General features: G+C 40.5%; 1 long non-coding RNA gene across 1 annotated transcript; it reads right to left on the minus strand.

Moving 5' to 3' along the window:
- Positions 1 to 3,514: 3,514 nt before the first annotated feature.
- Positions 3,515 to 14,133, minus strand: LOC144284447 (uncharacterized). The gene is made up of 3 exons (XR_013352850.1): positions 13,821 to 14,133; positions 12,725 to 12,787; positions 3,515 to 5,702 (listed from the first exon to the last, which is right to left on the minus strand). It is a non-coding gene; the product is annotated as an uncharacterized LOC144284447 (long non-coding RNA).
- Positions 14,134 to 23,851: the final 9,718 nt, after the last annotated feature.

Below are 23,851 nucleotides of genomic sequence, written 5' to 3' on the forward strand. Positions count from 1 at the left end.
GGAACATGCTGTCCCCTTCCTCTTTGGCGCTCACTGGCCTCCTCACTGCTCTTGAACAAATCTTTATGCTCTGAGGTAGATATATTTTATTTTTGCACGCTGTTTATGACTCAGTTTTGTATTGTTTTCATCACTGTGTCCCACATATCCAGGGAACCTTGAATGTGGTGAGTACTGTAAATTCCAGTGTTGGCTGTTAAGGTGCTGGTTCCCTCTACTCTTCCCTTCATTCTGTTGACTATCCTAGAGGCCTCCCCAGCTACCTGAACCTACAGATTCCCTTTTCTGCTTAAGCTACTTTGAGTTGTGTTGGAGTGGTGCCATTTTAAAAATTTGAGGTAGAACTATACATCTCTAAAGATAAAATAAATTGATTTTTTTTCCACAAGCTTTAGATATGGGTTCAGTCTAAGTGTTCTAATAGTTAAATAGTTGAACCCCCAGAAGCTTAGAGATTATTAATATTTTTCATAAATTTTTTATGCTTAAATTCTTCAATTGTGTGCTCTTAAAATTTGTGCTGCATTCTGAAGCCTTAGTATGTCTTAGGTTCAGCATTTTCCTTGAAAAATTTATGTCTGAAATCAAACCTCATTCAGTGAACAAGTGGCGTTCACTTCAGCAAACTTCTGTATATAGTCAACATCTCAGTCGACTTTGACTGTTTTGAAAAATGAGAATCACTGGGGTGCTAGCATTCCATTTCTTTATCATCTGGATGCTGTAGGTCTCAAGTGGGAAGACATATAATAAAACATCCAGGAATCACTTATTTTTTTTAGCAGTAGTTATAGTCCCCATCACTTCCTCTAGGCTGTAGGCCACTGATTTTCCTTCATGTGTTAGAATCACCTGGGTGGCTTTTCAAACCCCCATATCTAAGCTGCAGCCCAGCCCAATTAAATCAGATCCCTGAGGGTAGGAAAACAACGATGAAGACACTAGGCAGCATTTGTTGAGCACATACTATGTGCCAGGTTCCATGCTACGTGCCTTATACACATTATCCATTTTCTCCCCCAACAATTCCATAAGGCAGCACCTAAACATATGAGAAGATAATTGAGGCACACAGAGGTTGAGTAGATTGCCCAGAATCCTATAGGGAGCCAGGGAAGGGGGCCAGTTACTAATCCAGGCAGCTCAATGCCAGAGCCAAAGCTCTTTTAGAATTTGCTTTTCCGTTTTCATTAAAAAAAATAATAAACGTGGTTTCAAGAATTAACTAGTTCTCAGAGCTCATTACCAAAAATGCTACTCTGTCAATCCCCTAGTGCCACCGCAGCTGTCCTGTTTCCTCTTCTCAAAGCTATCACTTTCAGTGGATTTACTTTTTCTTTTCATATGTATGTGTATGTTTCTCACCACCATTGTATATAATAAGACTTTTGCTTTTTTCAGTTTTAAGCATTAGGTCTGATCTTCCCACATGGAAGGTGATGGCACAGATTTTACCGCCCATCCCTGCTCATTTCTATATCATTGCACCATGCTTTTGATTATATCATAACAGATTACATTATGTAGATGAGTAAAATACTGTTTGCGGCTGAGCTGTATAGTATGTTCACTACGTGGTTATGCTTTCCTTCCTTAAACAACTCCATGCTTGTTTCTGAGTTGTAATATCTGTTGTTATCTCTCTGGGAATGATAAAGATAGATTTCTTGGTGGTTTGTTTTTGACAGGGCAAGGGAGTAATTCTCATGTCCTTGAATAGTATCTGTTTACTCCAACCTGTTTTTTTCTGTTTATCTTTCCTGGAATCTGTTTTTCATATCTGAGACCTGGCTCGGATGTCCTGTGATCCTTGGCTGTCTGCTTCCAGGCGTTAGAGGAAGCCTAAGCATCAGACTGGGAACCGTGTACCTGGGGGCGGCTAGCCGGCTTCACTGTGTATTTCCACAGGACACCAAAATCAGTGTTTTTGGGTCTTTTCTCTCAAGCTGATTGTATTCCCCAGCAAAAGATTTTCCAGTCTTCTCTCTGAAGAGTGTTACCCTGAATTCCAGCACTTTCCATGTAGAGAGGAAGGGTAAGATATTTCAGTAATCCTCCTGTTGTCAGCCAAGTAGTCTTGGCTGCAGCTGGTCTGGTGTTCACTGGTCTGTCGATTCTGTTTTGTCCTTCCTGGAGAATAAGCCTCCAATCTCCCAGGGGCGGGGGGAGGGGTGTGTGTGTGGAGAATCTGAACAGTGTTGGGAAGAGGACTGTGCCCCTCACTGCTTTGTAAATAGATTTTTAACCAACTGTTCCCTTTTGGCCCCTCATTCACCCTCACTCCTAAAGGTAACTGTGCTGCCAATTTCTGATGCTTCTCAAGGTTCTGGATATAGATGGAGTTGTCTCCCAGCTTCCCCTGCTGCTGGCTTAGAATGCACCTGCTAGAATCTGAATAGGTTTTCATTTGTGTTTCTACTTCTTAAAAATATTACACATACATGTGCATATCCACTCCCTTATATATGTGTGTGTATATTGTCTTCTGTCCAATCTCCTTGTCCTGATAACGTAATGCCCTCCCCTCACTCTACTGAACATACAGATAGGAGTGGAGCTAAATAACTGATAAATCATCATCCTCACGGAGGAGTCAGAGCTCTTCATCACCACCTCATCAGAAGGACAATCAGCTCTTTTCACGCTACTGAGTGTTGGTATCAGCACTTTCCAAGTCCTTGATTCATTGGCTTTTCTCAGGCTGGTTAGACAGATCATGAGGCCGTCATATGCCCATACTACAGCAAAAAGGTCTGCCCATAGTACAGAAAAATGGCACAGCACAGGTCGTCTGCCTTCTAACTTGGTGCCATTTGCATTTTCATATTGGGTTCTGGCCAGTGTTTATGACACCATCTGCCACTGGGAAGGGTGATGCTCTCAGGTCCACCAGAGATTATGAGAAACCATGATTCTGTTTATCACCTTGATTCAAATTTTAAATTCCCTGCCTGGGTCTACAAAGAAGAGAAACAGAAGAGGGAAGCCTGGCCTAAACACTTTTATTCCATCCTGGCCCTTCTTTATCCTGGTCCTAATGTTAAGCAGCCTTAACGGTTAGAGCAGATAAATGCAAAGATGACCACATTTGTAGTAGCTACAAAGGGTGATGAAAGGCACAGGGATTCCCAAGCACGGAAGAATGAATAAAACAGGGAACTTTGTTCCCAGGCTGGAGAAAGATGCTATATGGAAACTGGATTGGGTCCACAGGATGGCATTTGGAAGCCAAATGAGCTGCAGCCTTAATAGCAGCTAACGGTGGAAACACAGGCATTCCCCCACTGACCCAGCAATCCTTGCAATTCATGGCTTAGGATGTACATTGTGAAGGTGATTTGTGCAGCTCATTTTTAAAAATAGAAAGACCTGGGCAGCTCTGGTGGGTACATATGTCCTTTGTGGCCTTCCCTTGAGGCTTAGAATCATGGGCAAGATCCAGCTCTTTGCCCTAAATAATAAAAAGAGACCAAAGGATAAAAAGAAATTCAAACATCACAGCGAATGGGTTAGACTTAATGAGGCATGTGCAGAAAACCACTGTATTTTCTCCCTGGTATGTGCAAATCCATTTGGTAATTCTGTGGGCTGGTTTATTCCCCATTGCTGGGGGAAAACTCTGGCAGGTCCAGTGACTTTGTCCCTGTTAGTAAAAAAGAGTCCTCTGAGTTCCCTAAATGGGTCTCACTTTGAAATTTTAGCATTTCAATGATTAAAATGGCCAGTTCAGCATAGACATCAAAACTGAAAACTTCATCTGAAGCTAAAGCTTTTCTCCCCCAATTTTGTGCCTGCTTTGGGTTTCAGGTCCAACATGAGGATTTTCCCTCCTATTCCTGCAGTGTGAAACTGCTCCGGTTTCTCTGAGGCTGGAGCTGGGGCAAAGGAGGTATGAGAATGGGCTAGAAGTCTTTCTGGAGGGGCACAGGTGTAATCAGACAGTGGGTCATACATAGGGCGTGGCAGATGGCCAATTTTGCTTCTCTCTGTTTGAGGCACCTTCAAGTTGTGAACCTAATGGTAGGGGCAATGCTGTTCCTCTGACCACCTCCTTATGATACTTGCTCCCCCAACTTGGGGCCTCTGTGTGTGGGTTCTTCTCTTGGATCCCAGTGTCCCTCCTGGAAGCCATATGGGTTTTGCAAGGCCCAAGGGGCCCATGAGCAAGCACTCACATTTAGTGCAGTCCCTCTGCTCTATCCTTTGGCTTCTCCAGCTCAGGCCAGTGCAGCTGCACACTCCAGGGGGTTGCAGTCAAGCTAAAACTCTGTTACCGAGCTCCACTCTGTTCCTGGCAGCACTCTCCGTGGTTGGAGTAGGGAAAAGCTCTCTGTCTTCCTCTATGGGGGTGGGGAGGTTGGGAATGAACAGCATCCTTATGACCCTCTCTGGCCTCTTCAGCACCCATTTCTGTCTTTATAGGTGGGCGATTCCAGGTGGGTGATGGTGTTTGGGGTTTTACTCTTCTTTTTCACCCTTTAGATAGTTTTTGAGTCTTGCAGTAGCCTGGCACCTAGCAATTCATTCTTGGCCTTCAGGGACCATAGTTGGCTGAAAAATATCCCCTAAAGATATCAGGCGAACATTTCCCTATATACCAAAAGACGTGGTTAAACTAAGGATCTTGAGATTATCCTGAATTATCCAGGTGCACTCATAATTGAATCCTAAGTGTCTTTATAAGAGGAAGGCAGAAGGAGACCTGACACAAGATGAGATAATGTAATCAAGAAGACAGAGTTGAGAGAGCTGTGGCCATAAGGCAAGGAATACCAGTAGCCACCAGAAGCTATAGGAGGCAAGAACCTACCTGCTCTGTCCCAGAGCCTTCCGAGGGAGCACACCGCGGCTGGTGCCTTGATTTCAGCTCAGTGATACTTACTTGGGGCTTCTGGCATCCAGAGCTCTGAGAAAATGCATTCCTGTTGTTTAAAGCCACCCAGTTTGGGCCGATTTGTTATAGCAACTGCAGGAAACAAATATAGCTGCCTCACTTAAAAGTAAAGCAGAAAGAATACCATTTTAAATCTGTTGTAAAAGAAATGATTTTAAAAATTGTATTCATGCCTCTGGCAAGGGCTACTTCTCACTCTCTCAGGTCAGTGTTGATATATTCAACACATCTGGGGGATGTGATTTGACTGGCAGTGCCTCTGCATTTGTTACTGCTTCTGATGGAGTGACATCCCGAAGGTGCTTCATCACTTTCCAGCCTGTGTAATTCTTTCTTCAACATTGTCTCTGTAGACAGAACCTTCTTAATGGTCACATTCTCATGTAGCATCCTGGACCCAGTCATACTTAAAAACAACTGTCTATACATGTCTGTTTCTTTCCTTGGGAGGTTTACCATTAATTTTTTCCCCAGGGGAGCTCCCGGAGATAACATCAGACAATGTACCCTGTGCACTTGCTGGAAGAAGGAGGATTCCCTTGTTAGAGATAAGAGATGTGATTGACACCTCTGATGCTCAACTAGCTCCCATTTCTGGCCTCCTTGCTGTTGACTCATAGAGATGAAATATTCATACTAGAACTTGAGGTTTTTAGTCCAACACCCAGAGTTCACAGGTGAGGCCCTCGAGGCCTGCTGGGTTCACTGGATGAGTGGCAGAGTTATGAAGGGTCACTTCCAGGGCCATACTTGCTGCATTCTGCTGCTCGGTCACTCTCTTCCCTTTCCTGCGCTCATTTCCTCGTTGCTGTGGAGGAAGGGAAGGCAAGGGTGGGCAGCATCATTCGCTCATTCAACACACAGTTGTTAGACAGCCACCAAATACCAGATCTCCTGCTAAGTGCTAGAGTTATGAACACCAACCAGACAATCCCAGACCAATGGAACTCAGGTGAGCTACATGCTCGCCTCAGGTCATCTTTCAAACTAAGACTTACATGGAAGCCCACTCTATATAACAAAGAAAAGCAGAAGGATTGTGATTGCAGCAGACACCAGGGCAGATGGGCTCAGGAGAGGGGTGGAGACTAGGTGCCCCCAAATTTGGTACTTCTTGCCCCCAGCAGTCCCTGGAGTGTCTAGGAAGCCTAAGAGTCAGTGATCTCTTGGGTTGAAAAATGCTATTTTAGAGCCCTGCTTAGTGAAGGGGATTCTGGGGACATTCTGCTCTGTTTTGAATCCTGACGCTATGGCTTCTAAGCTTTGGGCTCTTGTTCAGAATGCTTAATCTCTCTATGTGTCATTATCCTCATCAGTAAAATCAAGAAATTACCGAATTCTAATAGTTCTTAACTCCTTGGACATTGAAATGATCAAATGATTTGGTTCATTCACACCAGGCCTGACACAGAGTTAGCCCTGAAGAAATGTCAGGTAATATAATGTATGTGTTTGTGGATTTTCAACCCTCCACTGTCCTAGATAAGCTGTCCTCATTCTTCACTCCAGGTGGAAGAAGTCAATAGAACATACTTCAAAATTTAGGAAAACTCCACTCTACTTGAAGCAGTTTGATGAATGATCGTGTAATTCCTGCCTTCTACTGGACAGAACTGAACTTCAGCAAATCCTGGACACTGGTTGGAACAAAACTCAGTCAGGGGGAATGTAAGGGAAACCATATAGGGCTTCATCTCACTCTGCCAAGGCGTCAGAAGGAAATCACTTTTATTGGCAGTTATGGCTTTGCCACTAGAGAGGAGGTAGAAAACTTGCAGAGCTCTTAGCCAAGATTCAGCAAAAACATGAATGACAAAGCCTGGGAGTGACCTGAAGAAATGTTGAACTTTGGAGATTGGGTAGGAGTTGGCCCCGGGAGGTGGTGGGGGACTGGGGGAGACAGGCTTGGACAAGATGGTAAGCGTGGAAGGGGAGGAAGTAAAGGAGGCTACATAGGTCTTCTTATTAAGGACAGCTCTTCCTGTGGTACAGAGCTGTTGCTCAGGGCCTCAGGGACCTGCATTGTGGACACTGGCAAACAGATGGGACCCAGAGGGCCTGCAGATGACTCTGGGGAAGCTTGCTTCAGCTGGTGCCAGATGCAGCTGAGGCCGGTGGCCACCTGTGCTCAGGCGCCCACGCTACCCACCTGGCCTGTCTGCATTTACTCAATCCAACAATTACATCTGCAAAGCCCCTGGGGCTCCGGATCAAGTTCCTAAGGAAGGCTGACATCAGACCCAAGGAAGGAGTGCTTTCTTTCCGGTTCAGATTCTAACCAACAATGCAGCCTGTGGCAGGCTTCCCTGGGTTGCAGAAACTGCAAGGAAAATGAGACTGGGCTCTGTCCCCAGTTCCTGCCCAGGTGCCCTCATATCCATTTGTTCTAAGCCAGATGTGTGAGCCCTGCCAGAGGGAAGGCGTTCCACAAATTCTCCACCCTGCTGGAAAGTAACCCTGTGCTTCCTGAGGGAGGGTCACGTCCGTATATAAAGTGAGACGTGGTAACAGCAGTTGGGGAAGTACTAACAAGGAAGAAGACCAGCCTACCATGCACTGGACATCTACAACCCCCCAGACATCAGATCTCGAAATTTACATACGTTGTCTTGTTTTTCTCAGCAATGATGCTTCAAGGTTGGGGTAATCATTTTTACTTCAGACTCAGGCTCACTGATTTCAATCACCTGCCCAAGGCTATGTAGCTGGATTAGAACCAAGCCTGTCCTATTCCAAAGGAGTTCTTTCTTTCACCCAAATGGCTCCCAATGCTGTTTCTGGACGGTGGTGGGGAGCTGCTCAAGGCTACAGATGTCTAGACCCACCTCTAGACACTCTGAATTAGAACTTCTGAGGTGAAGCTGGGGAAATTTGCCTAGCAGATGTTTCTAAAGCCCTCTTGGTGGTTCTGATGCTCAGCATCAGATTCTCATGATCAGCAGACCTCTGAATCACACTGCCTTTCCAGCAGCATTTCTGATTGCTGCTTAAAGCAGCCCTAGTGCTTATAACAGGCCTTAAAATCAGAGGGAATTCCACCTCCCAAATCTGCCGTGGCCCATTATAACTCCCTTTTCGGGGATCCCTGGATGGCGCAGCGGTTTGGCGCCTGCCTTTGGCCCAGGGCGCGATCCTGGAGACCCGGGATCGAATCCCACATCGGGCTCCCGGTGCATGGAGCCTGCTTCTCCCTCTGCCTGTGCCTCTGCCTCTCTCTCTCTCTCTCTCTCTCTGTGACTATCATAAATAAATAAAAAAAAAAAAAACTTAAAAAAATAAATAAAATGTTTTAAAAAAAAAACCTCCCTTTTCGTGGATCCTTGACTTTCCTTAGAAGGACGTGGAAACACCTACTGTCCTACTTCCTACTAGATCCCTTTTATATAGCCTCTTTAAAGATGGCATCTGAACTCCAAAAACTCAGGAATTTCTTCATTTAACAAGTATTTTTTTTTTTTTTAACAAGTATTTCTATAGCACTGACTATGTGCCTGGGATCACTTTAAGTGCTTGGCTTAGTATGCAGCCAGTTGTCATTATTTGAGGTAGTTATGTTCTCTAAAGTTGCAGTAAATACTGAATCAATGAGTACTGAACCATTGCTCCTAGAGGAGATTTAAGGGTAGGTTCCTGCAACCCTCCAGTCACAGCATTTTGCATCATCCAATCAGTACATAACTTGTTTTATGTGTGTTTCTTTTTAAAGACACATTGTTTAGTTGATTTTGTTGACTCATTAACATTGAACTCATGGCCAACAGCACTGTAACTCGTGCCTGAATGAAGCTTATCTAATAACGCACGTTATTTTTTCCTGTACAGCCCATCAGAGCCTTCTGTGCTTACAAACACTACACAGCATTTTAGGGCTATGCTTGGGGGCCATTTTAAACAGCTGAATCACTAACAAAAAGCATAAAAATGCAAAAACATGGCACTAAGTAGACTTCCAGAATGACACTAATTTACAGTCTGAGAGCTGAAACAAGAAGGCTAAGTGTGAATCTTATTCAATCTCAACTGAGACTGTGCACATCACGACACACATTCTTCAGCATTGCATATATCTGAGGATGACCATGAAAGTACCACAGGTATTGATTTGGGGGTTACAAATAAATTTGTAGCCTATATTAATAGGCTACTATACCTTGTTTAATCCTCCCCCCAGGATGAGGTAGGGACTGTCATTGTCCCTCTCCAATTCTGATAACCTTTAGAAAAATTAACAAAATTTTAAAATGTCACTCTCATTTTACCAGGTGAAAAACCAAGTCACAGGGCAAATGACATAGCTAGTAAATGGCAAAGTCCAACTTTAAACCTCTGACTCCATAGTTAACCATCCAGCTGTGCTGCCGGATTGCAAGCTTGCAAGCTTATCTCTGTGGATTTCAGAGCCTGTCCACCAGAAGGATACTGATAGAATGAAAAAGGAAAAAAATAATTTTGTATGGTTTGAGGCATTCAAACCATGGCTATTCATTGGGACTGTTGCCTGGGTTCCCTTAAGTTTGGGTTTCTCTAGGTGTCTTCCGTGTGTCCCAGCTTCAGAGCCATTTGGTACAATGCAGATTCTCCAAGAGCTAATTTAAATGGAGTGGGGTGGGGACTACATTTTTAGTAAGTACCTCCAATAAGTCTGATGTTTTAGGATTTTGAAAGTACTATCTAAAATTCAGTACCTTCTTCAATAAAAATTGTACATCAAAAATAACATTCATGAAATTTGTAACATTCAGAGTTCTTCAGGCCTTTTTTTCAAAGGCCAAAGCTTTTTCCTTTTTTTCTTAATAGAATAGTGGGGGGAAAATGGGAACGATGAAGATTATTAGATGCTCAATTAAAAATTAGAGTCTTTTTTTAATGAGTTGCTTCAAGATACCAAAGGGAAATTTGGTTTACCCCAAGATCCATTTCTTTCTGAAGAATGGGTCCAGACTTAGCTTCAACTCATAAAACACTTTGGCCTGGGAAGAAGCAGGTTGTTATTCCTTCTCTATTTAGCTTTCCCAAGATCAGATCTGGCCTTTAAAAGAAAAAAAAAATATTACAAGTTTACCTGAAAATAATTAGATTAGCCTGTTATATGACCTTAGAAATCTGAGCACTTAAAAATAGTGACTGACTGAATGTGACACCAACATGTGCACTTATCAAGACCCACTTATATTCTTGTGATACGTCTACTACAGTTAATAAATTATACTTCAATAAAAAATATACAACAAAATTAATGACTTCTTTTGCATAAATTTTCCTTAATTTTTCTCCTTTCTGAGTTGTCATAGAAACCAAGATCAAGGTGTGCACCAACTTATTCTCAGATTTTGTTCTCACTTGTTTAGTCCTGTGCAGAAGTCAAAGGAGTAATAGCTACAGGAGCTGCAGAAATATTCACCAGCTTAATGTTACCTCTGGGAGGAAGGGATGGGTATGGACTTGCCATGTCTTCTGCTGTGTTCCTTTTAAAAAATGGAATGCACTATGAATATTTCAAAGAAACAGTTAGGTACCACATCAAAGGACCTAACTGTAAAACCAGCTCCCATCCGGGGTTCCAGGCCTCAAGGTTCCAAGCATCTCAGTGGCTGCGAAGCCTTGGTAAAGGGCAGTCTTGCTTCTATGGGACATTCTGTCTGGGCAGCCATCTGCTAATGTCATCTTTCTCTGTTACACCAGCTCTTCTGTCATCCAGGAGCTTGGAAGATGAATGGGTGAAGTAGGACCATGTCATCCGAACCTGAGGGCTCTGAACTATGGTCCTGGATGGAGCCCTTTTTCAGACACTTGTCTTTTTAAAAACATATATTTAGAGATTAGAAAACGGGGCAAGTTGCTTTTCATGTACAAAAGGAAGGCCACTGACCCTGGCTTGCTCATAAGGTAACAACAGCATGATTGATGCTGACTTGTCTTTTCCTCCTTGAAGTGCTTCCCAGGGGAGGAAGTACACTTAGTTGGGTCACTGACCAGGGTTCAGAGATAGAACAGCACTGTGGGTTTTGTGATAGGGGAGCACACTCCCCAAGCAATGAGCTGCTCCTGATTGCAACGCTTTTCTCTAGCTAAGGGATTTCTTCCCTGGGACTCCTGGCTGCATTACATAAGAAGGATTGCCATATGGCAGTCATAAGCAAAATTATCATTTCAGATTTGTGTTACCCCATATCTGTCAATTTAGCGGGAGTAAATTGTCCCAGTTAGATGGGGTTAAGAGGCTCAGCCCTCTGATAGCCATGGACATGGCCAGCCTTTCAACATCAAACACTACTTGCTATGAATAACCTTAAGGTTTCTTAAAAAAAAAAAAAAAATTATTTATTAATGAGAGCTGGTGGGGGTGGTATGAGGCAGAGGGAGAAGCAGGCTCTGCAGGGAGCCCAGTGTGGGGTTCAGATCATGACCTGAACTGAAGGCAGCCGCTTAACTGACTGAGCCACCCAGGCATCCCAACCTTAAGATTTCTTATCCTTTCATTCCTGATACCTAGAAAGCAGTACAAGATTTTGCCTCCGGAGCCATTCACATGCTCATTTTCATGTGATTGATGACCTCCTTTCAAACTCACATGCTCTGCACACCAGTATGATAAGTTTTAGATTCTCAGAGAAGTTGCAGGACCCAATAGCTTTGAGGGAATTAAAAGGAGTCAAAATTAGGTAATTAGCAATTACACTAGTAGATATCAAAATAACTGAAAGGTTCTCAGTTGGCTTTGGATGCTGAAGTAGAAATCTGATTCATATCATTAAATTATTTCCTTAGCGCATTTGTAAAATGTGGATGTATGTTTGATTGTATATTTTATTTTATTTATTTTATTTTTTGCTTGTTACTAGTAGCACTGCAAGTTGGTTGGGCCCTAAATCAATCTGTTTAGAACAAGTAGGCAGCAAGAAGAATAATGCCTTTCTGCTGTAGTGTGGGGCTGCTCCTCAGTTTCCAGGACCATGCCAGAGAGATCAAATGGCCTCTGGATTAGCAGCCTGTGAGAAAGCAAACCTGCAAAGAGCACAGGCCAGGGCTCGTCTGACAGGACTTGGCAGTCCTGACACAGAATTCTCTCCATGTAACCACTCCCTTCTGAGCAATGCAAATGCCATGCAAGTCCTCAGCCTTAAGAAAAATTAGCAACATTCACTTTATGAAAGAAGGGACAAATGCTCAAATTATCAATTCAAAAATTGGGGATGTTATATGACTTCACATAGCAAGCAAGATCATATAATGTGTAAAAAGCAAAATTTTTACCCTCCAAGGACTTAGGATCTAATATTTCTCATATAAGCAAAAGATGAAAATATAGTACAATCCTTCTGCTCCTGAGATTTGACATCACATGTTGAGTGGGGAAATGTAAGTGAAGGAAACAAAAGTTTGGAATGTGGAGATTTGCATCCTGTCACTGTTAAGGTACTTATGAGCTCTACATGTCAATGATCTACCTGGGGAGAGAGGAGGGTAATTATGTGCCCTCTAAATTTCCTTTTCAAGTTCTGGCACTCTGATTCTGTTGCCTCTGATTTCCTCTGCTGGCAACAGAAATTCAGGAGAAATGTGGACAGAAAACATTTCTGTGATATGGTTAAGTCATTGCCATCAGAGCCATCCATTGCATCAGAGGAGGACAGTACCTGTTAGCAGAATCTAGCACATTATGCTAAAGAAAAATATCTAAGAATCCAAGACCTTTAAAAATAAAACTCTGTAATTATTCACCAGGTGGATTTCTTCATGTTTTTAACAATAGGCGAAGAAATATAGGAAGGCATTGTAAAGTGTCTCTTACTCTTTTGATTGGATACTGAAGAATTTTGTTACCCATACCTATTTGATGTGTCCTCTTGTCCTTCCTCTCTCCAGTTCAGTGATCCACTGCAAATTTCTGCACTTGAAAAAGCAATAGACAAGGATAGTATGTAAAGCAAGAAATGTCAGTACCAAATCGACAAAAATGAATTCAAGATCTACCATGTATCAGTCCTTGAGTTAGAAACTAGAAAGATATATGTCCGCATTTGCAAAGAAATAAACTAGGATTCTTTCCAAGGTCAATTATTCATGAAATATAAGAAGACTTCATGAAAGAAGGGGCCAGAATACTTCTTTGTTAAATGCAGTTGGACCTCAGCTCACAGACCCTACCTTCATATTCACAGAGGATTATTTTAACCCATTCTTTTAAGGATAAGATGTTCTCGATTATATTTTGCAAGTCATTAATAAATTAAGCCTAGACTAAACATCGTCTGAATAAAGTCTCTTCGTACAGGGGTGCCTGGGTGGCTCACTTGATTAAGCATCCAACTCTTGGTTTTGACTTAGGTAGTGATCTCAGGGTCATGAGATCGAGCCCTGCATTGGGCTCCTCACTCAGTGAGGAGTCTGCTCAGGACTCTCTCTCTTTCTCCCTCTGCCCCTCTCCCTCCTCTAAAATAAGTAAATAAATCTTTTTTAAAATGTTTCTTCATGTAATCACATATCCTAACATATTTATAAGTGAAACTATTTTTTAAAGATTTTATTTATTTATTCATGAGAGACAGAGAGAGGCAGAGACATAGGCAGAGGGAGAAGCAGGCTCTCTGCAGGGAGCCTGATGCAGGACTCCATCCCAGGACCCTGGGATCACGACCTGAGCTGAAGGCAGATGCTCAGCTGAATCACCCAGGTGCCCCTATACATGAAACTATTAATTTAAACCAAAATGATAAAATGAATTTTGTCTGATACAGTGTATTTTGGATTAGATGAAAACCAACAAAGGCCCTTCTAGCCCTCAGATTCTATACTTCATTCTGCATGTTGCTATTTTAAATATACGTATAACTCATTTTTAAAATTAAACTAGTTATTTGGGGCTAATTATAGATTCATGGGAAGTTCTAATAAATAATATGGAGAAATCCCATATATTCCTTACCCAGTTTCCTGCATTGATAACATCTTGCAAACTGTAGTGCAGTGTCATAACCCGGATATTGACACAGTCAAGATGCAGAACCATCATCATAAGGCTTCCTCATGGCTATCCTCACTTTCCTCCCACCTTATCACCTGTTTGATCCCTGGTAACCACTAACTCTGCTTTTCACTTTTATAATTTTGTTCCTTCAAGAATTATATAAGTGGGGGATCCCTGGGTGGCTCAGCGGTTTAGCGCCTGCCTTTGGTCCAGGGCGTGATCCTGGAGACCTGGGATCGAATCCCACATCGGGTTCCCGGTGCATGGAGCCTGCTTCTCCCTCTGCCTGTGTCTCTGCCTCTCTCTCTCTCTCTGTATGACTATCATAAATAAATTTTAAAAAAAATTAAAAAAAAAAAAAAAAGAATTATATAAGTGGAATCACAGGATGCCTGGGTGGCTCAGCAGTTGAGTGTCTGCCTTCGGCCCAAGGCATGATCCTGGAGTCCTGGGATCAAGTCCCACGTCAGGCTCCTTGCATGGAGCCTGCTTCTCCTTCTGCCTGTGTCTCTGCCTCCCTCTCTCTCTCTCTCTCTCTCTCTCTGTGTCTCTCATGAGTAAATAAATACAATATTTTTTTAAAAAAGAATAATATAAGTGGAATCATACAGTCAGTAACCTTTTGGTTACTTTTCACTCAGCCTTATTCTGTATAGATTCACTCAGATTGTTGTATGTATCAATATTTCAATTCTTTTTACTGTTGCATCATATTCCATAGAACAGAATTCCATAGTACAGTACAGTGTGAATGTGTGCTTAACCATTCACCTGTTGAAGGACATCTGTGTTTCCAGTTTTTTATTAATAATGCAGTTATAAAATACCTATCTATAGACTTTTATGTGGACACAAATCTTTATTTCTTTGGGAGTGTAATTGCTGAGTCATATATAGTAACTGCATGGTCAGCTTTTTTTTTTTTTTTTTTTCATGGTCAGCTTTTTAAGAAACTGCCAGACTGTTTTCCAGAGTAGCTGAACCATCTTCCACTCCCATCCGTAACACCCGAGTGATCCAGTTTCTTCACTGCCTTGCCAGGATTTGATGTTGTGACTATTTTTTATTTTAATCATTCTGATAGACAGGAAATGATAGCTTATTGTGGTTATAATTTGCATTTCCCTATTGGCTAATGCGTTAAATATCTTTTCGTGTGGTTATTAACTATCTGTATACTCTATGGTGAAATATCTATTTGTGTCTTCTGCCCATTTTCTAATTTGGAAATTAGATTTGTTGTTTTTATGATGAGTTTTAAAAGTATTTTATACAGTCTAGACACTAGTCCTTTGTCAGATATATGGCTTGCAAATATTTTCTCCCAGTCTGTAGCTTATCTTTATATCCTCTTATAAGGGCCTTTCACAGAAGAAAGTTTTTAATTTTGATAAAGTCCAGTTTATCAATTTTTGTTTATAGGAATTGTTTTGATGTCAAGTCTATCTTACTTAGCCCTAGAAACCAAAGTGTTTTTTTCCCTATTTTTTTCTAAAGGATTTATACTTTTACATCTTACATGTAAGTCCATGATCTGAGTTAATTTTTGCACCAGGTGTCAGACACTGAGATTTACATTTCACCTGTGGATATCCAGTTGCTTTAGCACTTTTGTGAATTGCTTTTGCACTCTGTGTCAGATATCAGTTGGACTTAATTATGCATGTCTATTTCTGGATTCTCTATGGTATTTGTTTGCTTGGACTGCTATAACAAAATATCACAGACTTTGAGAGCACCGCAACAGAAATCGATTGTTTTACAGTCCTGGAGGCAAAAAGTCTGAGACCAAGATGTCAGTAGGGTTGAGTTCTTCTGAGACCTCTCTCCTTGACTTGACATGTGCCTTGTGCCTTTACATGGTCTTCCTTCTGTATGTGTTTGTGCCCAAATTTCCTTTTCTTATGAGGATGCTAGTTACATTGAAGGACCCACCCTAATGATCTCATTTTAACTTAATTATCTCTTTAAAGGTCACCAAATACAGTCACATTCTGAACTACTGGGGTTAGGGCTTGCAGATGGTTAATTTTATGTGTCAATGTGACTGGGCTACTGGGCCCAGACATCTGGTCAAACTTTACTCTGGGTGTGCCTGCAAGGGTTTTTGGGATGAGATTAATATTTGAATGGATAGACTAAGTAAAGCAGATTGCTCTCCCTGATATGAGCAGGGTCCATCCAATCAGTTGAAGGTCTGAATAGAACAAAAAGGCTGAACTTCCTCCTGTGAGTAGAAGGGAACTCTTCCTGCCTGACTGCCTAAAACCAGGACATCAATTCTTTGGCACATTCAAGTTCTTGGGTCTGTCGGCATTATTCAGACTAGAATTACATGGTTGTCTTTCCTAGTTCTTAGGTCTTGAGACTCAAGACTACACCCTCAGCTCTCATGGGCATCCCAGTTGCTGAATAAAGATCTTGAGGCTTCTCAAACTTCATAACCCCATGAGTCAATTGCTTATAATTTCTGTCTCTATAGAGAGAATATTTATATGTATATAAATACTACACAGGCCTTTGAACTCAGACTGAATTATGGCACTGGCTTTATTTATTTATTTATTTATTTTAAAAAATTTTTATTTATTTATGATAGTCACACAGAGAGAGAGAGAGGCAGAGACACAGGCAGAGGGAGAAGCAGGCTCCATGCACCAGGAGCCCGACGCGGGATTCGATCCCGGGTCTCCAGGATCGCACCCTGGGCCAAAGGCAGGCGCCAAACCACTGCGCCACCCCGGGATCCCTGGCACTGGCTTTAATTCTCTAGCTTGCAGACAGCAGATTGTGGGATTTCTCAGCTTCTGTAATCATGTGAACCAATTCCATAAATAAATAAATAAATAAAAACATCCATCCATACATACATAAATTTGCACCTTCTTGTTTCTGTTTCTCTGAATAAACCTGACTAATACAATACTTTAACATATAAATTTGGGAGGGATGCAGTTCAGCCCATAACATCTAATTCATTGCATTAATCTTATATCTGTCTTTCTGCCAGTACCACACAGACTTGATCACTATAGTTGTATAATAGGTCCTAAAATTTGGTAGATTGTTTCTTCTCACTTTTTCATTTTCAAAAGCGTTTTAGCTATTCTAGTTCCTTTGTCTTTTCATATAAATTCTGGAATAATTTTGTTTATATACGTACAAAAAAATCTTGCCAGGATTTTGATCAGTTTGAACAAATCAATTTGCTGAGACTTCCAAAACATAAACATAGTATATCTCTATATTTATTTATCTTTGATTTCTTTTTACCAGTATGGTGTCCTGGTCAGAATATTAGCCTTAAATATGTTTTATTAGATGTACACTAAGCATTTAATTCTTTCTCTCTCTTTTTTAAATATTTTATTTTTATTTATTCATGAGAGACACACAGAGAGGCAGAGACACAGGCAGAAGGACACATCTATGCAGGAGCCAGATAAGGGACTTGATCCCAGAACTCCAGGACCACATCCTGAGCTGAAGGCAGGCGCTCAACTGCTGAGCCACCCAGATGTTCCATTAATTTTTTCTTGAGAGAATAAAAATGGTACTGTATTTCTAATTTCAGTGTCCGTGTATTCATTGTTAGTATATAGAAATACATTAATGTGTGTATGTTTATTTTGTATCCTGTGTCCTTAGAATTCATTTATTCTAGGAAGTTTTGGAGATTCTTTAGGATTTTCTACAAAGACCATCATGTTATTTGAAAAAAATAATACTTTTATTTCTTTTAACAATATGTTGAGCTAGAGTGGTGAGCAGAAATCTTTGCCTTATTTCTTATCCAAGGAAGAAAATATTCAGTCTTTCACCATTAAGTATGTTAGCTATGACCTCTTTGTAGATAATCCTTATTCAGGTTGGAAAAGTTCTCTTTTATTGTTATTTTTCTGAGTTTTTAAAATCATAAATGGATATTGAATTGTGTAAAATACTATTTTGTACTGATTAGCATAATGTAATTTTTATTCTTTAGCCTTTTAATACAATATTTCATATTGGTTGATTTTCAAATATTGAACCAGCCTTGCATCTTTGAAATAAATCCCACTTGGTCGTAGTGCATAGTTCTTATATGCTATTGAATTTTATTTCTTGATATTTTGTTAAGAATTCTGCATCTTTAATTATAAGGGATGTTGGTCTATAGGGTTTTTTTATTGTATTGTCTGTATGATCTTGGTATCGGGATAATATTAACTTCATACGATGAATTGGGAGTATTCATTCCTCATCTGTTTTCTGGAACAGATTGTATATAATTGATGTTAATTCTGTAAACATTTGAAATTTTTTCCAAGTGAAGCTTTCAGACCCTTGAAATTTCTTTTTTGGAAGTTTTTTTTAAAAATGCAATTTACTAGGGCATCTGGGTGGCTCAATTAGTTAAACATCTGCCTTTGGTTCAAGACTTGATCTCAGGGTCCTGGGATTGAACCTTGCTTCAGGCTCCCTGCTCAGCAGAGAGTCAGTCAGCTTTCCTGTCTCCCTCTGCCCCCTGTCCCCCACTCCTGCACTCCTCTCTCCCTTTCAATCCCTCTCAATTAAATAAATAAAATCTTTTTAAAAATTAAATTTACTTAATGGTTCTGACTATTCAAATTATATATTTTATAATGGTTAATTGTAGTTCGTGGGATTTTTTAGGAATCTGTTCATTTCCTCTAAGTTATTAAATTTATGTGTGTACAGTTGTTTGTAGTGTTTCCTTACTATCCTTTTGATACTTGCAAGGTCTATAGTGATATCCCCTGCTTCATTCCTGATATTGGTAATTTGTATTTTCTCTTATTTCTTCATTGTCAGACTTGCTAGAGGTTTGCCAATTTTATTGATCTTTTCAAAACACCCACATCTTTATTGATTTTCTCTCTTTTTTAAATTTTAGTTTCATTGATTTACACTCTTCATTATTTCATTTTTCTGCTTGCTTTGAGTCCATTTTACTCCTCTCTTTCTAGATTTTTAAGATGGGGTCATTAATTTGAGACTTTTCCTCTTTTCTGATATATTCATTTTAGTGCTATCAATTTCCCTCCCAGTGTTGCTTTGACTGTATCCCCCAAGTTCTGATATGTCTATTTTCATTTTTACTCAGTTTAATGTATTTTGCAATTTCCCATGAGATTTCATCTTTGAGCCAAGTTCCCAAAGTTTCTTCTTTTATTATGTCTTTTCTGTTTAGAGAACTTCCTTTAGCCATTTTTTTAGGGTAGGCTGCTGACAACAAGTTCTATTAGTTTTCTTTTATCTGATAATGTATTCATTTCCCCTTCATTCCTCAAGGATATATTTGCTGGGTACAAGATTCTAGATTGGCAGTTCTTTTTTTCATGGCTTGAAATACATTGATCCAGGGAAGCCTGGGTGGCTCAGGGGTTGAACATCTGCCTTTGGCTCAGGGTATGATCCCACGTCTGCAGATGGAGTCCCACGTTGGGCTCCCTGTGAGGAGTCTGCTTCTCCCTCTGCCTCTCTCTCTCTCTCTCTGTCTCTGTCTCTCATGAATAAATAAATAAAATCTTAAAAAAAAAAATGGTGGGCCATATCTGGGTCTGTAGTTTCTGATGAGAAGTATGATGTCATTCTAATTATTTTTTTATAGATGAAGTCTCATTTCTCTCTTGATGCTTTCAGGGTTTTTTCTACTTAGTTTTTGGAACTTTAATCATGATGTGCCCTTGCAAACATTTATTTGGGTTTATTGTGTTTGAGTTTCACTCAGGTTCTTCAGTCTGTTGGTTTCTATCTTCTGCCAAATTTGGAGGGTTTTCTGCCATTATTTTCTTCAAGTATAGTTTCAACTCTGCCTCTTCTCCTCTCCTTTCAGGACAATAATGACATGAATGTTAGATCTTTTGTTACAGCCCACAGGTTCCTGAAACTCCATTAACTTAATTTTAGCTTATGTTCTCTCTCTCTTTTAGAGTGATTTTTATTGTTGCCTCTTCAGTTCTCTGCCTGTATCCCTCTACCCGCTCTGTGCTGATGGTGAGCTTTTTTATTTCAGTTCTTATATTTTCAGTTCTAAAATTTATATTTGGTCCTTCTTGATATTTTCTATGTCTTTCTCAAGACTTCCTATTTCTTTGCAGAAGCTTCCCATTTTTCCATTTGCTTCAATTATGTTCTTAATTTCTTCCTGAAATGTTTTCATCATGGCTGCAATAAAATCTTTGTCAAATAATTCTAACATCTCTGTCACCTCAGTGCTGGCATCTGTTGATTCTCTCTTTTCCTTCTTTTTAGGATATTACTGGTTATATGATTTTCTGTTGATCATGTTGATGAATGATTTGCTATTAAAATATGAACATTTTTGCATTTTGTTATGTGACTCTAAATCTTATTTGAACTGTCTGCTTTAGCGGTTTTTTGTTTGTTTGTTTGTTTGTTTGTTTTGCTGATACCACTCACTCCAGTAGGGAAACAGGAGCCTCTTTACTGGGAGGTGTAGGTGGAAGTCCAGGTTTCCCACATCCTCTGTTGATGTTTGAGAAGGTGGTGCTGGGGGAATCCTTGATACTTTTGGTTGGGAGTGGGATTTCTAACTCCCCTTATGGTCTTCACTGACACTGAAGGAGAAGGGACCTCATTACTTCTGGTAGATCTTGGAAGTCCTGATCCCCAGTAAGCTTCCCCTCATACCACCCCAGAAAATAGGGGGCTGGATACCTCATAAATGCAGATGAGAATGAAGGGCCAGGCTCCCCATGTTGCAATAGGGATCCTCATTATTGGTTCCCTGGCTTTTTCTGCCACTACCTCTACCTTATGATTGCCTGTGTGCATGGAAGTCCAGTCTCTCCACTTAGTTGTATTAGCATGGATGGGGATGAGGCTGAGGTGTTTGAAGTACAGAGGTTATCTTTTCTTTGGTCCTTTGGCTAAAGAGAGCAGACTTTTGTTGGGGATTTCTCTTGTCTGCACCATTGGGTGAAGAACCCTTGTCTGGCTTTTTCAGCTCCTAGCATAGGATATATGAGACCAAAAGAAAACCCAGAGAGCACTGTGGTATTCTTTAGGTCCTGAGGTCCCTAGCAGAATTCTCTGCCTTCCTTTCTCTACCATCAGAGTCCCCTTATGTTTATTTCAGATGTGCTTAGCAGGAAGAATAAATCTATTTCATAGATGTGTATTTCATATTCCAGGAAATGGAATTCTCTGGCCTGTCTTACTTAAAAAAAAAAAAGAAAGAAAGAAAGAAAACTTTTTTTTTTTAACAGTCAACACTGGAATAACCTTCCAAAGGTTCTCTAAACTGTAAGCTTTTATTCATTTGTTTACTTAACACCTTGAGCATCCATAATGTGCCAAGCACTGAACAAGACAGATAAGGCCCCTGACTCTGTGGAGTGTACATTCTAGTGATGGAGACAACCATTAAGCCAGTAATTACACAGTTATTCTGATGTGGTCTGGAAGATAAAGGTCAGCTTACCTGTAAGTTATCATCATTGCTATCATGAAAAAACATTCATTTAGAGCCTCGTACAGAAAGATGTACAAAGAAAAGAAAACCTAATCAAATGTTTGGTTTTACTAACTTATTTAAGAAGCAGTTTAAGTCTTGGTCATGTTCAAAAAGGCAGTTGCAAAGGTGATTGTTTTCTTTACATATCTAAATATAATGTCAATGAAAGAAGCTGCCACCCACGTTTATGACAAGACTGTGTTTAGTTACTTGGCATTAACTACTTAGAGCACACAGATGATTCCTACTCCCACCCCCTCGGCCCACACAAATGCCAAAAAAGCCTGGTTTTCTTTCAGTCTTCCCCATTTCTGAAAACAGCATCTCCATCCACCCTGCTGTTCAAGTTCCAAACCCAACAGTTGTTCTTCCCTCACCAGTCCCCTATTCCCATCCAGGCCAGCAGTCCTGGCCTAAATCTCCACATTGTCTAGTCAGAACTTCCACAGGAGCTCCCAAACTGGTCTGCCTGCCTTAACTCCTGCTTCATGGTCATTATCCCATGGCAGCAGACTGTTCTTTTCAAATCTGAAGCCAGGTCATATCACTTCCCTGCTGTAAACTCTCCTAATGCTTTCCTAACACACTTAGTATAAAAATCAAGCATCCTACCCTGGTTTTTAAAGTCTGCCTCGAATTCACATCTGTCCTTCTCTCTCTCTTTCTCTCTCTTATCTTGAACCTCAGTCTCCTTTGCCCACCATATTCCATCATAGCAGGCATCTTTCTGGTTTACAAACACCACCATGCTTGCTCTGTTGTAGAGCCTTTGTACTGCCTGGCCTTTCTGCCTGGAATGTTTTTCCTGTAACCTTTGATGGCTGGCTGCTTTTTAAAAGATCTCAGCTTAGATGTTATCTCCTCTGGGAAATCCCTCCTGACCAGCAAATTTGATGTAACCCCTCTGGTATTCTTTGTCAAATCCCCTTTACAAAAATTCTCAGCATATGCATCGTCTATTTTTTTCTTATTTATTTGTTTGCATTCCATTTTGTCCAGTAAAATATCAACCCCATGAGAGAAGAGAGCCACTGTCTATCTTCTTCAATGACCCTAGTAGGAGCTCAATAAACATTTGTGGAATGGATAAATGAAGAGTCTGGCCCTTCTTTCATTACTGTGGAATACCTGATGAAGAATAATAGACTCAAATGGCCATGGAAACATAGGAAAATAAGTGATAGTAAGAATTAACACATTGACATTGCCAGAATCATTTAGTTTTTAACTGTTTTAAGGTTTCCTTTTGCAGAGCCTGTTTTTAATAAGCCAAAAAAGTCTTTTGAGCATCCCCCAAATGTAATACCTCTGCATAGCTGCCTGTATAGACACCTATCCCAAATGTGAAAACTCTTGTCACAAATAATCCAGATGAGCACTCTCAAAGGCAAAACTTCTTCCCTTATGGGATCCATGTTCCTTCTTGGGATAATGCAGCAGGTCCTTGTAAGTCAACAGCCATGGGTAAAGGAACAAGGTTAGCCCCATTGAGAAGGGTGAAGAGATTCAGAGGGGTACAACCTAAGTGACACTTTGCCTTGGTTTGCCTTTGTCCTTGGTTACAGTTGACAAGTATTTGAAAATGCTAAAAAGATTTTTAGATGTAATCATTCAGATTAGGGGCACAATTAGCTTCCCCATAGTGGGAATAAGCCCATAATGGCAACACAGAGGACATTTAAAAATAAATGGAAAGTCTGAGTGTATTTTGTGGAGTAAAAGTAATAGGGGTTAGGCATCCCAGATTTTACTGTTCTTTCTCCTGAATGTGAAAGGGCTTATGGTATAGAAGGTGAACTCAGGCATTTTCATGAATCAGAAAAGGATGATTAACAGGAAGACATTCAGGAAGGACTGGTCACATCTATTCCTTTGAACAGAAAGGGAACAGGCTGTTTCCTCAAAACCTTTATCTGCCATCATGAAATCCAATGCCAAAATTATCCCAAATTACCCTCAAAATTAGCTTAATCAAGGAGCCGCGCTTATTTAGATCATGAATCGTATATTCAGCAATGATACTAGCAAACTCCTGTTTTGACAAATCAACTGTTCAGAGACTTTGAAATATCTAGTAATAATAGTAACAATGATAGCAATAACAACATTAGTAACAATAATATTTAACATTGAATAAGCACTGTGCCAAGTATTCTTTCGAAGGACTTCATTAATAGTACTATAAATTAATATTTATGTTATATTAATATATAAATTAATATTAGCAAGTTAACAGAAGTTAGCAAGCTCCACAGTGATCTGAATGTTTTATATATAAGAATATATTTAGCCCTCATAACAACCTTATAAAATAGGTATATTAATCTGCCCATTTTACAGATGAGGAAACTGAGGTCCAGAGGGTTTAATTGACTAGCTCAAGATCACAGAGCTAATGAGTGCCAGAGCCAGGCTTTGAACTTAAGTACCTTGACTTCAGAGTCTGCTTTCCTAATGACTACAAGATACAGCCTTACAGATAACATAAGGCCTTTGTAGTTGGCTC

The sequence above is a fragment of the Canis aureus genome, chromosome 15 (genome assembly GCF_053574225.1).
Source record: "Canis aureus isolate CA01 chromosome 15, VMU_Caureus_v.1.0, whole genome shotgun sequence".
NCBI classification, from domain to species: Eukaryota; Metazoa; Chordata; class Mammalia; order Carnivora; family Canidae; genus Canis; species Canis aureus.